Source organism: Zalophus californianus, chromosome 1 (assembly GCF_009762305.2).
Source record: "Zalophus californianus isolate mZalCal1 chromosome 1, mZalCal1.pri.v2, whole genome shotgun sequence".
NCBI classification, from domain to species: Eukaryota; Metazoa; Chordata; class Mammalia; order Carnivora; family Otariidae; genus Zalophus; species Zalophus californianus.
This window is the reverse complement of record NC_045595.1, coordinates 55,358,789-55,373,701: the sequence shown is the minus strand read 5'-3', so window position 1 is coordinate 55,373,701 and position 14,913 is coordinate 55,358,789. Positions and strand designations below refer to the sequence as shown.

The window sequence follows — 14,913 nt, the reverse complement described above, 5'->3', positions numbered from 1 at the left end:
TCCACTGCTGAATCCCAGTGGCCAGCACAGGCCATGGCACACAATATAGTGTGCCATGTGATCAATTGCTTTGTGTCAAGTAAATGTGGAGGGTTATCTCATGGGCCTGAGCCCCACATCTGACCTGACCCCGGGGTGACACTATCCCCTACCATCTTGTTCTCCTGGCCATCAAAACCAGCTCAAATGCCACCTCCTTCTGGGCCTTCCCTGATTGCTTCAGGCCAAGGAATTTTCTCTTTGCTTCTAGATCCTGTCGCTCTCCATCCCAGTGCTCCTGGCACATCTGGCCATGTATTGGAGGCTCTAGGTGGTATGTGATGCCCTTGCTAAGGAGGCTCCCCCAGGGTTCGGTGACTTTGTTCATCTCTCTGTGGCCCACAGGGCTTTGGAGCTCCCCTTAAAAATCTACTGAATGGATGTTGTTCTCTCTCTGCTTACCTGAGGCCAGGCCTGCTTACTTCACCCCGGCACAGCCGACGGAGGTCAGGCGTCCTGTGTGCTAGAATGACTAGCATGTGGCAAGTAACCCACGGGTTGGTGGTTATTCTTCCCTGTTCACTGCCCATGTGCCTCCAAATGGGGTCCAGTGATTCTCTCCCCTGGTAAGCACACCCTTGCGCAGTCCCCCCAACTCATGCCAAAGAGGGCTGACCTGTGTAACCAATAGGATATTGCAGGAACGATGGTGTGTGACTTCCGAGGTTAAGTCATATGGTATTACAGCTTCCGCCCTCCTCGGGGACCACTTCCTCTGAGAGAAGCAGCCTGTGCAGAGAGGAGCCAAGGCCTCCCGCCAACAGCCAGTGCCGACTGGCCAGCCTTGTGAGTGGGCCATCTCGAAAGCAGAGCCTCTGCCCCAGGCAAGCCTTCTGATGACAACAGTCCCCGTGATCCCCTGACGGTGACCTCATGACAGGCCAGGCTGCCTCTGCAAGCCAGAAGCACCTAGCTAAGCCACTCTGGGATTCCTGAGTCACAGAAAACATGAGATGTAACCAACGTTTATTGTTCTTGGGGCCATTTGTTACACAGTGATGGATAACTGATACAGACAACCAAAACCCCCACCACATTCCTTGGGGCAAGCAGAATTTCAGGCAGGAGCTGCCTCTAGGTTGCTGGGGGACAGCCTTCCAGGTGCAGGGGCCTGACCCTCACCCCCAGGGCCCAAGCCTTGGTGAGGAAGAGAGACCTCTCTGACATAGGCTCCAGGCTGGGAACTTTCTGTTCTTAGGAGGCAGACCTGACTGTTCCCAACATGGTCACTCTGAGGCAATGTGAACGGTGCTCCCCGAAAGCAGAAGGGCCTTCCTGGTGATTCATGGTGCTCGGGGAAGAGGGTGAGCGTGTGATTAATCAGAAGCTGCCGCAGGGGCTGCTGGGAAACCAGATCAGACTCTTGTTCTGTTTTTGTTTGTTTTTGTTTTTGTTGCAGCATCAAACCCCAAAAGTCACAGCCTCTCTGAATTCAGGCACACCCAGGTATGACTGGCACATTCTCTCTGCCAGGTCCCAAGCCAGGCACACAGAGGTGAACGAGCCATGGTCTCTGCCTTCTCAAAGCTCAGCACGGGCAACTAACCTTGATTGAGCACCTCTAACCATAGGCACTGAGGCCGGCACGATTCGCCTCAGAGCCTACTTCAAGCCACCTCCACCACTCGCCTGGACTGCTTCAGGAGCCCCCTCCCTGGCCGCCCTGATTCTGCCCTTGATCCCCTGCAGCCTGTTCTCCAGATGGAACTCAGTGTGGTCTTGACAAATGGTAAATCACATCTTGTCACTCCCCCTGCTCAAAACGGCGCGCTGACCCTGCCGTAAAAACTGAAACTTACCTTAACAGTGGAAAGATCTGGGGTCACTACCTGACCACTCCAAAATCACGAACAGTGAGACCACCTGACATTGTGGTTGTGGGCCTCCAGGTCAGATGCGTGAGTTCACAGCCCCACCTGTGAAGTCTTGACTCGGCTCCTCCAAGGGGTTTGAGTTCATATAAAATCAGGGGAGAGAGGAACAGGTTAGCCACGCCACAAGGAAACCAGCAGCCACCACAACCATCCCAGACTCTTCATGCGAATCAATGTCTTATTCATTATAGCTAATACACTCCAAACACCGCTCAACGGGACAGCAGAAAGTGTGGTTCATCCACAGCAACACGGGGACTCTCTGAGGCGTCATGTAAGTGACAGAAGCCTTACGTGAGAGAACAGGCTGTAGGGTTCCATCTACAGGAAGTTCTAAGACAGCCTGAACCAGTCTGTAGTGATAGCAGTTAGAACTGTTCTTGCCTCAGGCAGGGGCAGGGATCCCCTGGAAAGAGCTCGAGGGAACCTTTGGGGAGGATGGAAATATTCTGTGTCTTGATCTGGGTAGCGATTATATATGCGCAAATTCACCAAGCTGCGGACTCAAGACTTGTTGACTGTGTGAGTGACATACCTCCATTCAATAAAGTAATCAAATGAAGAAACTTTTTAAAAAGTCAGCATCAGGGGAGGGGGCCTGGGTGGCTCAGTAGGTTAAGTGTCTGCCTTTGGCTCAGGTCATGATCCCAGGGTCCTGGGATGGAGCCCCGCATCGGGCCCTCCGCTCAGCAGGGAGCCTGCTTCTCCCTCTCCCTCTGCTCCTCCCCCTGCCCATTCTCCCTCTCTCTCTCACTTTCAAATGAATAAATAAAATGTTTTAAAAATAAATAAATAAAATCTCCACAAAAAAGAAAAGAAGGCTAATATGCCAAAATATTCACAGTGGTTGAACGAGATGGAATATATATGAGTGTTTATTCTATATTCTTTCAATTGTTCTATGTTTTAGGACATTTTTATGATAAAAAGTTGGGGATAGAATGAATAAAATCTAAAGTTCTGTGAGATAAAATCTTGCCATTTGCAACGATGTGGATGGAACTAGAGGGTATTATGCTAAACGAAATAAGTCAGTCAGAGAAACACAAAAATCATATGATTTCACTCATATGTGGAATTTAAGAAACAAGACAGATGAACATAGGGGAAAGGAAGGAAAAATAAAGTAAGAGGAAAATAGAGAGGGAAGCAAACCGTAAGAGACTCTTAACTCAAGGGAACAAACTGAGGGTTGCTGGAGGGGAGGCTGGTGGGGGATGGGGTAATTGGGTGATGGACATTAAGGAGGGCATGGGATGGAATGAGCACCGGGTGTTGTATGCAACTGATGAATCACTGAATTCTACCCCTGAAACTAATCATACACTATATAACTAACTAGAACTTAAACAAATAAAAAAAAAATGCAAGACAAAAATAAAAAATAAAATAAAGTTCTGTGAGGTTCTATGTCATCCAGACCCTGCCACCCCTGATCTCATCTTCTACACACTCCCCCTCTCCCTGCAAGCGCGCGCACACACACACACACACACACACACACACACACACACACACACACACACACGGCTTCCCCCCTGGGACCAGAGCACACCAAGCTCCCTCCTGCCTGGGGTCATTGCCCTGGCTAGTCCCTCTGCCTGGAACACCCTTTCCCTAGACTGCCACACGGCCGTCTCGTGTCACTCAGCTCTCAGCTATGATCCCAGGGGACTCAGGAGAGCAGTGCTGTCCCGGGAAGCCACAGCACTTTGTGACTTTCCACAATGCCATCCTCAGCGCGTCAGTGACACCTTCCCTCAGGGACACGGATGGTGAACGGGATATCCAACACCTGGAGCTGGGGAACGGGGGCGACAGCTGTCTCCTTGAACAATGAGGTGTCCCTTTCTTTTCTCCAGAAGGAAACCTTCTCTTAAAGCCCCTAGCAGACTTACTCCTCTGTCTCATTGGCCAGAACCTGGTCCCATGGCCACTGCAGATGTGTCACTGGCCGTGGGGAATGGGATGGCTGGGTCTGCCTATTCCACTGAAGATTGTCCCCTGGGGTGGGGCATGTCCCTCCCTCCCCTGAAATCGGAGTTCTCTTGGCCAGGAGGAAGGTCGACGCCTCTTGGGGAGACCATGCCAGGGGAGGTCCTTGCCTGTTTCGGAACTTGGAGATGAGAGGGCTCATTATCTGTGCCTTCTTTTAAGCCTTCCCACTGCCTTGGGGAGCAGCTGATGGCCTCAAATCCCATTCCATAGATGGATAAATGCTGGATCGGAGAGGCAGGACTTACCTAGCCCTGGTTGGTCCAACCCCAAATTCTCTGTGAATGGAGAAGCTACAAGGGCAGCATGGGCAAAATGTCATAGAGCTCCAGAGGGGAGAGTTTCCATCACACCGGGAAGTACAGCGAGGCCTCAAGGAGAGTGTAGCCCTCGGTGGTGTCTGGAGAGTGCAGGGGATTTCCACCGAGGCCAGACAAAGTGTCAGGAGGAGAGAAATGAGTGAGCAAGGGCCAGGAGGAGCGGAGTACATGATACGCTTGGGCAGTGAGAATGGAGGAGAGCAACGGAAAGGGAGGATATGACCAGATTTCAAGGCCACCTGGAGGGTCAAAGGAGGGCCTGTTCTTTGTTCTGCAGGCAAGTGGGAGCCACTGAAGGTTCTGGGAGGCAGAAGCATTGCAGAGTGAGCAGAGAGAGACCTGGAGCGGGGAGACAGAGGCTGGGAGACCGAGGAGGAGGCTGGTGCAAAGCTGTGCACCTGGAGGGAAGACTTGGAGGCAGCTCAGGGGGCTGGGGACTTGCAGAGCCATTTCTTTGGGGGAGAAAATCTCTCCTTCCTGGGTGACTGGGGCTTACCTGTGAAATTGCATCCCGCCTGTTCATAGGGGGGGCCCCCCCTTCCCTCCCACCTTTGGGGGTCCTGCCATTTACTGCCTGTGTCAGAACACTTCCTGGGTGGTGACCTTGTGCTGAGAACTGCACTTACTTCACATCGCACCAAATTCTCGTGGCCCCCTGAGGATGGCATTTTTGAAGGGCCTTGTCCAAGGCAAACAGCTAAGGAAGAGTCTGGCCACAGTGTCCTGGAAATCGGGGGCCTGTGCACCAGCAGCCTTGTGGCCTCCTGACCTAAAGCCTCACACGTCAGGCCGGCCTGGCCCAAGGGCTCCCGGGACCCACAGTGGCCTGCCTCAAATGACTCCATCTCATATCCAGCCTGTTCCCGAGCCACCACCCTGTCCCCCGTCCCTGCCTCTGCCCCAGCACTGGTGTATCCCCCAGACCCCCACCTCCCTCTGACGGTGCCACCGCTGCGGGCTGGGCAGAGGGAACAGAACCTCCTAGAGGCCAAGAGAACGGGCCCGACGCTGGGCACCTCCAGCCAAGCCCGGGACACAGACGAGATGGGGGCCTAGTTTGGGTCTCAAGGAGCCCTCACATTCGGAAGAAGCACTGAGAGTCCTCCTGAGGGGCCCCGGGGAGGTCTGTGGTGAGCAGACGCTCTCCTTGAACTGCAGACTGAAGCGATTCTAGGCATCATTGGGATGGACACAGGGTGGCAGCTCTCCACAGCAGAGTGGACAACCACCCGGGTATGCCAGGTTCCAAAAGCCTCCCAGCTGATGTCTTCCAGGCTGTTCTGGGTGTGGGAGAGGGAGCACTTGCTGCCCTCTCAACTGTGTTCAGATGTGGAGGCCTAAGGGGCCTAGATCCTGAGTCTCTGCTGCCTGACTTCCCCCCAGTAGGACATGGGACTTCCAACTTTTATCTCCTGTCACTTCTTGGACTGAGGCCTCCTGCTGCCTCGTGATCCTCCCCTTGAGGCTGGGGAGGTGGTGGGGGTGCACGGGACCAGAGAGGGCTAGCCCCCGGCCTCAAGGAGCTCAGGAGTAATCACACAAAACCCACTCCGGCCGGGCGGTTTAAGGAGCTCTGTTTCCTACTTCAGGAGGAGCCGTTAGCCTGGCCTGGGGAACAGGAGGGTGGACCCACAGAAGGACTGTTTATACAGACACACGGTGGGAAAACCCAAAGGGAAAGGAAGGCTTGCCTGTGGCCAGGCGGAAGAATTTAGGGGAGGCAGCTGGCAACCCAGCTGGAAAGAAAGCATTATGAGCCTCTGAAGGCTGGGCTGAGGGGTTTGATCACTTGGAAGACAATAGGGAGCCACCGAAGATTCTTCAGCAAGAGTGAGATGTGAGTTGACTTTTCCCCAGGGACTTGAGTGGTGGCAAAGCCGGTGAGGAGGGTTCTGTCAGGGGTGGGGCAGAGGGGCAGAGCCTAAGTCAGGGACAGGGCCTTGGGTTCTGCCTATTAGGAGAGAGTGTCCTCAAGGGCCATGGGCCTGGGGGCAGGGACTAACTCAGGGCTGACCAGGTGGGGCATTTAAGCCCCAGTGAAGAGCAGGAAGGGGCCAGGAGAGAGGAGCTTGGAGAGCAGGACTCAGCTCTTTACTGTACAGAAGGGGCGACTGGGGTCTGAAGAGGACCAGACCCCCACGCAAGTCTGTGGCAATTCTGGGCCCCAACCCAAGGCTGGGGCTCCTAACCCTAGGCTCTGTCTACCTGGACAGGCACCCCCCCCTTCCCTGCCCGCGCTGGAGTCAGGCTGCCAGGATTCGGATTCCAATCCTGCTTCTGCTCCCCAGGTTCCGTCACAAGCAGGGAGATCACTCCATTTCTCGGTTGGCAGAGTGAGGATGAGCACAGCACCTGCCTCACTGGGCTACGGGAGGATTCAATGAATTGATGAGGTGCAAGAGCAAAGAGCAGGGGCTGGAGCACAGCAAGTGCTCGGGGGCATTCCTGCCACCCTATCCCTCCTCTTCCCCTCCCCTTCTCTTCCTTCCTGCTCTCACTCCCACACGCAACCCTTTCCCCCATTTTGTTTTTCCCTTCTGTAAGAAACAGGCATCCACCTGGTCAGGTGTGTTCTATGAAAACAGAAAAGATCAAACTCACAGCTCCCTGGGAGATCTGCCAGCTGAGGGGAGCCTCCCACACCCCCACTGCTGTCCCCAGAGCTCCCCCTCCATGGGATCTTGCTGCTCTTTCTCACCCCCACTGCTGTCCCCAGAGCTCCCCCTCCATGGGATCTTGCTGCTCTTTCTCACCCAAGAGCCAGGCGTGTCGGCAGCTATCACAGCTCCGTGGTCCAGGTGAAGATGCCAAAGCCCAGAGAGGTGAGGTCGCTTGCAAAGGTCACAGAGCTTGCAAGTATGAGCGCGGGGGGTGTTCCACTCCACAGCCTTTGTGCTGGGCCCCAGGGCTGCGCTGGGCGGAGGGGCTAGCCCCTGGGGGCATTCTACCCAAGGAGCGTTCCCTCACTTCGTCGTTCCTTTATTCATTCAGCCACCATCTCTGTGTCCCCTCATGGATCTCACATTTCCTAAGATGCAGACTGTTGTGTTTACTCCTGTATCCCCCAGTCCCTAGGAGCAGAGAGGTGCCACTACACGGAAGTAGAAACAATATTTCCATGAGAGAATATCTGTGAACATAATACACCTACATTCCGTGCCTTCTGTTCGTCTGGCTTTCCCCTTGAGCATTGCGTTCGGATGTCCTTCCCTTGTACTGCATGGAATCCCACGTTGCCACCGACAGCTCATCTGTATGGGGACACATCCAGTTGTCACTTGTCAATCTCTTTCACTGAGCTTCCTTGGACCCCATTAAAGCCCTCCTTCGTCATGATTCCCTTGCCCTTCACTCGGCTTCCATGACATGCCCTCTTCCGGGTGCCTTCAACTTCCTGCCCTTCCTCTTCAGGCCCCTTTATGAGAGCTCCTCTTCTGAGGCCAACTCCTTCAAGGTTGGGTGGGGTTCTCTTCTCTCTTAACATACTCTTTCTCTGGGTGTTCTCACGAGTTCCCTGGGGCCTAAAACACTCGTAAGGATGGCTTTCAAGGGGCCCCTCTATGACTAGGACATGGAGAAGGGAGCCAATCTCAGGTGAAATGAAATTCGTGGTAAAAATCTCCAAACCTACGAGAACTTCACCTTCTTTCTTTTATTTTTGACCGCTAAAACGTATTTTGTCAGAGGAGTAAGAGCGCATTAGCATTTACTGGGTATTCTCTCTGTGGCAGCCGCTGTCCAGAGTGCAACCTAATTCACTCCTCACCAGCTCAGAGAGGACTGGAGTGGAGGGTGTTAGATAGCTTCAGCTGTATAACAAACATCCCCAAACTAAGGGGCTTAAAACAATCACGACATATTTGGCTCACAGTTCTGTGGGTTGGAGATTTGGACTTCACTCAGCAAGGGGTACTTCTGCTGGCTTGGTGGGGCTCCCTCATGAGTCCTCATGGTGTCTCGCCCCCCAGCGGGCCACCCTGACTTTGTCACATGGCACGGCTGCCTTGTGACCCCAAAAGCAAAAGCTGCAAGGCCTCTTGAGGCCCAGGCTTACAACTGGCACAGTGTCACTTCCACCATATGTTTGATTAGCCCAAGCAAGTCCTGGGGCCGGCTGCAATTCAAGGGCAGCTGTAAAGCGTCATGGCCATTTTCCCATCTGCCCCCATGGACAATCTTCGTTTTATGAAGGAGGCTGGTGGGAGCAGAGGGGCTGGCCAGACCATAGGGCCAGCGCCCCTCCCACCAATCCAGACCTGTGTGCCTCGGAGCGCAGAGAGGCAGGCCTCCCCAAAGAGGCTAATCTGAGGGGTCCCAGGCAGGCCGGTGACAAGCAGGGGCTTGACTCAAGAGGAGGATTAAGGACACTAAATCCATCCCTCAGGCTTGAAGCCTGGCCAAAGCAGCAGGGCAGTGTTCCAAGGGCAAGCCTCTGAGGGAGACAAACTCGGGTACGTCCCCACCAGGCCACCTGGCTCGAGCTTCACCAGCCTGTCCCGCTGGGACTCTGGGCACCCGGCACGCACAGGCCCCATGCTGGGCCTGGGGATCTGATGGCTGACCACAGTCCTTGCCCACACTGTCAGGACACACAAGTACCGCACACTCACACACTCACGCCCCCCAATAATGTTTTCCCTGTGGTTGTCCTTAGGGCTGGGATGCCTGAGCCCACCTGGGTAGAATGCCCTCCTTCCCCTGTGCTAGGGAGGTGTGAGACCTTGGGCAGGTTACTGTGCTCTCCTGCTGAGCCTCAGTTTCCTCCTCTGTAAAATGGGATTGAAGAGTATGCTTTCCTTACAGAGAGGTGATGGGGATTAGAGAAGGCAAGCGTGTAAAGGACTTCTCTCTGGGCAGGATGAATGTGACATTGTCTAGAGAAGGCAGCCATCCTCAGTTATGGTCTCGGGTCCGCAGTCCCATCTGCAAACACTGGAGACCAAATGTGATAGGGATTACAAGAACAACACAAGAGCCTATACCATGTATTACATATCACCCCAGAGTGTCCGAAGCAGCCGCTCTAGCCAATCCAGTTGAGATTTCTACAGGGAAGCCTATGACTATTAGTGGTACATGGGCTAAATAAAGTTTCTAGATGGCTTTTCAGAGTCTCTAGTTTTGCCACCAAATTTGTTTTTAGATTTATGTTTTTCAAAAAATTGCTAGCTATGGGAAGTACGGATTATTTGGATCATTATAATTATTAGTCATGATTCTCAACCGTGGCTGCATATTAGAGCTGGTTAAAACACAGGTTCTTGGCCTCATGCCAGACAAAAGGAATCAGAAGCACAGGAGGTAGGCCCCAGGGAATGGGCATTTTTTTTTTTTTAAGTAATCTTTATACCCAGTGTGGGGCTCAAACTCACAATCCTAAAATCAAGAGTGCATGCCCCACCAACTGAGCCAGCCAGGTGCCCCAGAATGGTTTTTTTTTTTTTTTTTAAGATTTATTTATTTATCTTAGGGGGGTGGAGGGGCAGGGGGAGAAAGAATTTTTATTTATTTATTTATTTATTTATTTGACAGAGAGAGAGACAGCGAGAGAGGGAACACAAGCAGGGGCAGTGGGAGGGGGAGAAGCAGGCTTCCCGCGGAGCGGGGAGCCCGATGCGGGGCTCGATCCCAGGACTTTGGGATCATGACCTGAGCCGAAGGCAGAAGCTTAACGACTGAGCCACCCTGGCGCCCCCAAGGGAGAAAGAATCTTAAGCAGACTCGGTGCTGAGCTCGGAGCCCAACGCGGTGCTCCATCTCACAACCCTGAGATCACAACCTGAGCCGAAACCAAGAGTCAGACGCTCAGCCGACGGCGCCATCCAGGCGCCTCTAGAATGGCTACTTTTTAAAAGCTGCCAAGGTGAGTCTGATGCAGAGCCAGGGATGAACCATATTCTAGAGGTTATAAAATGGCATGGTGGAGGGAGCGGGGGCTTCACCAGTTTAGGAAGATCAGGGAAGACTTCCCTGAGGAGGGGACCAAGCTTGAGCAGAGCAGACAGATGAAGGGGTAGAAGAATGTCTCCAGCACAGGGAATAGCAGGCACGGACTCCCCACGGCAGGCAGACCTTCAGCGGCAAATCACAAATTATGGGAACTGAAAGGTCCCTAAGGCAGCTGGAGCATGTGAGGGGAGGGCCCCAAGGCTGAGCGGCCTCCTCCACTTCCTCTCTGGTGGGGTTCCGAGGGGAGCTTTGAGACCAGGATCTTTCCTGAGGGTGAAATCTGTGCAGACGGACGCTTTATTCCCAGAGAAAAGCAAGCAGCAACTGCTCTTCCCCTCCCAGCCCAAGGAGGGGACAAAGTTAAAATCAGAGTGGGTGCAAGGAGCTGCTCAGACCCACCAACGCAGTGGTTTTCAAATGTTTTTATTTTGTAAGTTATTTTGGTGCCTTTCTGTCAAACAAAATATTTTCCCACTGTCCCAGTAATAGATGGAGCAAAGTGCTGGTAATACTGGGGGTTCTGGAGTCCTGCCCTCTCTGACCTCCCCCAAGTCTCTCCATGTTCCTTCGGGACTCTGTGGGACCCAGTTCAAAACCTCCAGGGAATCAAGGCTCAGAGAGGGGGGACAGCGGGATTGTCCAAGGAGTTCCCGTCATGAGGGCAAGGCTGGGGCAGGATTCCAGCCCCCTGACTCCCTTTCCGGTGCTCTTCTGGCCTGGGCGGAGTTCCCCAAACCTTTGTCCCTTAGATCTCTCTGTACAAGTGTTTCTTTGGCCACAACTCACCTGTTAGGTATGGGCTGAACTGTGTCTCCCCCAAAGGGATATGTTGAAGTCCCAACTCCCAGCACCTGTGAATGTGACTTTATTTGGAAATAGGGTCTGTGCAGATGTAATCAAGTCCAGATGAGGTCATTAGGGTGGCCCTAATCCAATATGACTGGTGTTCTTAAAAAAAGAGGGAATTTAGGTTCTCGGGGGTGGCTGGTTCCCGAGGATGTGGGGTCCTGCAGAGTGAAGATTTAAATCCCCAAGGTCATGGCAAAACATCTGACATTCACAGCCAGGATTGTGATGGTACAGGAGGGGAATGTGGAAGGTGCATCCAGGACCCTAACCAGAATCCTCGCCATGGATGGGCTCACTGAGGACATTATAGTACTGTGTGAAAAGCCATGCCTTTGCTGACAGAGAGAAAGCTGTGAAGCCTGCCAGTGGATCTACAACACAGAGATGGCTCTCAAGACCAACTTGATGGGAAAGAATCGGCAGATCCGTGGCAGGGCTGCTGAGGCCTGTGGACAGTATGAAAATTCCTATCCAGCTGTCTCCTTCCTTTCTCCAGCCCCATTTTCTCTTACCTTCTTATAATAAACCAATCACGGATATGCAAGAAGGCCTGAATATAGAGAAGCAACCCCACAACTAGCCATGGACCCTCTCTTTTATTAAGCGAAAGAGAAACTGAGTCACAAAGTAGTCTAAGAGCAGAACGGTGATTGCCAGAGACTGGTTGGGAGTGGGGAATGGGGAATTATTCTTTAATGGGTACAGGGCTCCAGTGGAGGAAGCTGAAAAAGTTCCAGAGACAGATGGTGGTGATACTTGTACAACAATGTGAATGTCATTAACACCATTGAACTGTGCACTTAAATGGTTCAAAGGCAAATTTTATGTATACTTTGCTCTCATAGATTTTTAAAATTTTTTTATTTTTTTAATTTTTCTTTTATTTTTTTTGAGAGAGAGAGAGCATTTGTGCACGAGCGGGATGGAGGGGGCAGAGGGCAAGAGAGAATCCCAAGCTGACTCCACGCTCAACGCATAGCACAGAGCCTGATGCGGGGCTCCGTCTCACGACGCTGAGATCATGACCTGAGCCAAAATCAAGAGTTGGATGCTTAGCCGACTGAGCCACCCAGGCTCTCCAACTATAATACATTTTTTTAAGTAAAAAGAAGAAGAAGAAGAAGAAGAAGAAGAAGAAGAAGAAGAAGAAGAAGAAGAAGAAGAAGAAGAAGAAGAAGAAGAAGGAGATACAAACCAGCGATTGGTGGAAACCACCAGAAGCTAAGAAAGGACAAGGAAGGATACAATCTATCCAGAGCCTCCGAGGGAGCAGGACCGTGCTGACACCTTTATCTCGGACCTCTGGCCTCCAGAACAGAACAGGTTTCTTAAGACAGCCGTCTGTGGTACTTTGTGAAGGCAGCCCTAGGAAACTGAGACGCCTCCTAAATCATTGCTCGTTTAATTTCTCTCCCTTCTAAAGGACTCATTTTTTAAACAACGTGCATACATTTTGCTAAAAAGTAAATCTCCCAGCACTGCTATAAATGGAAGACCACGATCCTTTCCATAAATAGAAGGCGCCTTAAAAATAAAGACAATGAAAACCAGGCAATGGTGGCTCTGATCTGGGGATGCCTTTGTGGGAAAAGGACAGGAGCAACTGACGAGGGGTGTTGAAGACACACGAGCACCTACCTAGCTGAGACTTCCTGATTTATCAGGGAGAAAAAAGGAGAACTGAAAGGAGAAAACCTGCTTATTACCTGAAAATGTCGCATTCTGAGATGTCTGTAAGGATTAGGACTTCAGGGATGGCCATGTCCCCTCCCTGCCATCTTCCCTTTATGTTTGAGGAAATGGAGCCCAGAAAAGCTCAGTGATTTGCCTAAGGACACACAGCATCGGTGGCCAAGTCTGGATTTGAGCTGCCCTCCTATGCGCTTTTCCAGGAAAAAACTTCTCGTTCCCATCCAGCGACCCCGGGTCATGCCCGGGTGGCCAGGAGCTGAGCACATGGAGGCAGAGCAGGGGCAGGAAACTCTGAAGGCCGAGCACATAGACACAGCCTATGTGTTCTAATCCCATAGAAGTTATAGCCAAGTGAAGGCTCTGAAGGATTATTCTTACTATGCTTCGAGCAACTGGACCTGGGTAAAAATTGGCTTGCACCAAGGGCTATAACCCAAGTGATGGTTATAAAATTTGTCTCTTCTTGCTCCATTGGATCATCTATACTGAAAATCAAGGTCCATGCAGGCAGCTGTCCCACATCCAGACACATATCATTACATGCTAAGCAACTGAGGTCATGGAGCACATCTCCCAAACCAGGTATCTCCTTCACCCTTGTTCTGACCCTGAGTTCATCTGCTTCCTCCTCCCTCTGCTTCTCCCTCTTCTCTTAACTTCCACTGCCTGCTCTGGCCTATGAAAAGGAGCAGGGCTCATAGCTTAGAGTCTGATATGTTTGGATTCAAATCCCAGCTCCACTGTGTGGCCACGAGTCTGTGGCTTATCATCTCTGAGCATCAGTTTCCTCATCTATGAAATGGGTCCCCTCCTCCCAGGTTACTGGGAAGGGTCAAGAAGATCATGCTTATGAACCCAGGAGCTCTGAAAATGTTTATTCCCTCCCCCTGCCAGACTGCAAGAGATGAGAGAGGGCTTCTCAGCACTGCTGTGTGTCCTGGGACCAATCACTCACCCTTTCTGAGCCTCCACTTCCCTAGGGAAGTGGCTTCAGAGGGCACCTAGGGCCACTCAGAGCTGGGGGATTCTGGGATTCCAGGAGTGGAGCTGGGGTGGCCTGTGAGCTGGGGCCCACCCTGCCTGGCTCAGATGACCAGTCCCGAGGGCCCAATCAGGCCAGCCTTGGATCAGGCCATAAGTGGGAACAAAACAGTCAGGGAGCTCGCCTCTCTGGCTTTGTTTATTGTCTGGGAGCTGGGAATATTTTGAATTGTTGTGTTTGGGGAGGGAGGGAAAAATAACCAAATATAAGAAGGCAGCCAGTGAGAGGCCCGGGCAGGAATGCAGAGGAATTAGGCCTGCCTGGGTATGTCTGGGAGATGGTGATGCTCCCAGAGGCCCTCGCACTCCCTAGGTCAAGGATTCTCGTCTCTGATGAACCATTCAAATTGCCTGAAGAACTTAACTTTTTAAAAAGCCTCATGCCCAGTTACATTAGGATTTCTAAGGGTGGGACTCAGACAGCAGGGTTTTATAAGCTTTCTGGGTGTAGCCCAGGTTTGAGAGCGGGTGCTGCCCACAGCAGCCCATCAGAAGCCCCTAAAGGGCTTGTGAAACATGATTGCTGGGCCTCCAGCCCAGAGTTCGTGAATCGGGACATCTGCGCCCGGTCTAGGACTGTGCATTTCTCACTGGTTCCCAGGTACTGCTGCTGCTGGCCTAGAGACCACACTTTGAGAACCTCTCCTCCGTACTCTTAGGACTCAAGATGTTGTCTGTGGACCAGGAGCATCCGCCTAGAGCTAGTCAGAAATTCAGAATCTTGGGCCCCACCCCAGACCGTGCAGTGGAATCAGTCTGCATGTGAACAGAATTCCCAGGTGACTCTAAGCACTTTGCAGCTGGAGAAGGGCCAGGTGAGGTCATGTTGGCTAACCTTTCCCACTACAGATGGGGAGACTGAGGCACCCAGAAGTGAAGGCCGCTCGGGGGTTATAGAACCATTCAGGATGCCTCAGGGCTTGGATCCAGGTCTCTCCAGGGTGGAAGGGGAGGGGAGGGAGCGCCTGTGGGTAGAGTTGAATTCACAGTTTTGCAGACCGGCCCCTTTACCCCCCAGCTAAACAAACAGTTAGTTTTGTGGTGGGTGTGTGTGTGTGTGTGTGTGTGTGTGTGTGTGTGTGTGTGTGTGTGTAGGATGGGGTGACCCCTTCTGTGGATGTGTCCAGCAACTATAGATAGCTACAGCACCATCC

General features: G+C 52.3%; 1 pseudogene; it reads left to right on the top strand.

Moving 5' to 3' along the window:
* Positions 1–11,215: 11,215 nt before the first annotated feature.
* Positions 11,216–11,469, top strand: LOC113915803 (annotated as a pseudogene).
* The last annotated feature ends 3,444 nt before the right edge of the window (positions 11,470–14,913 follow it).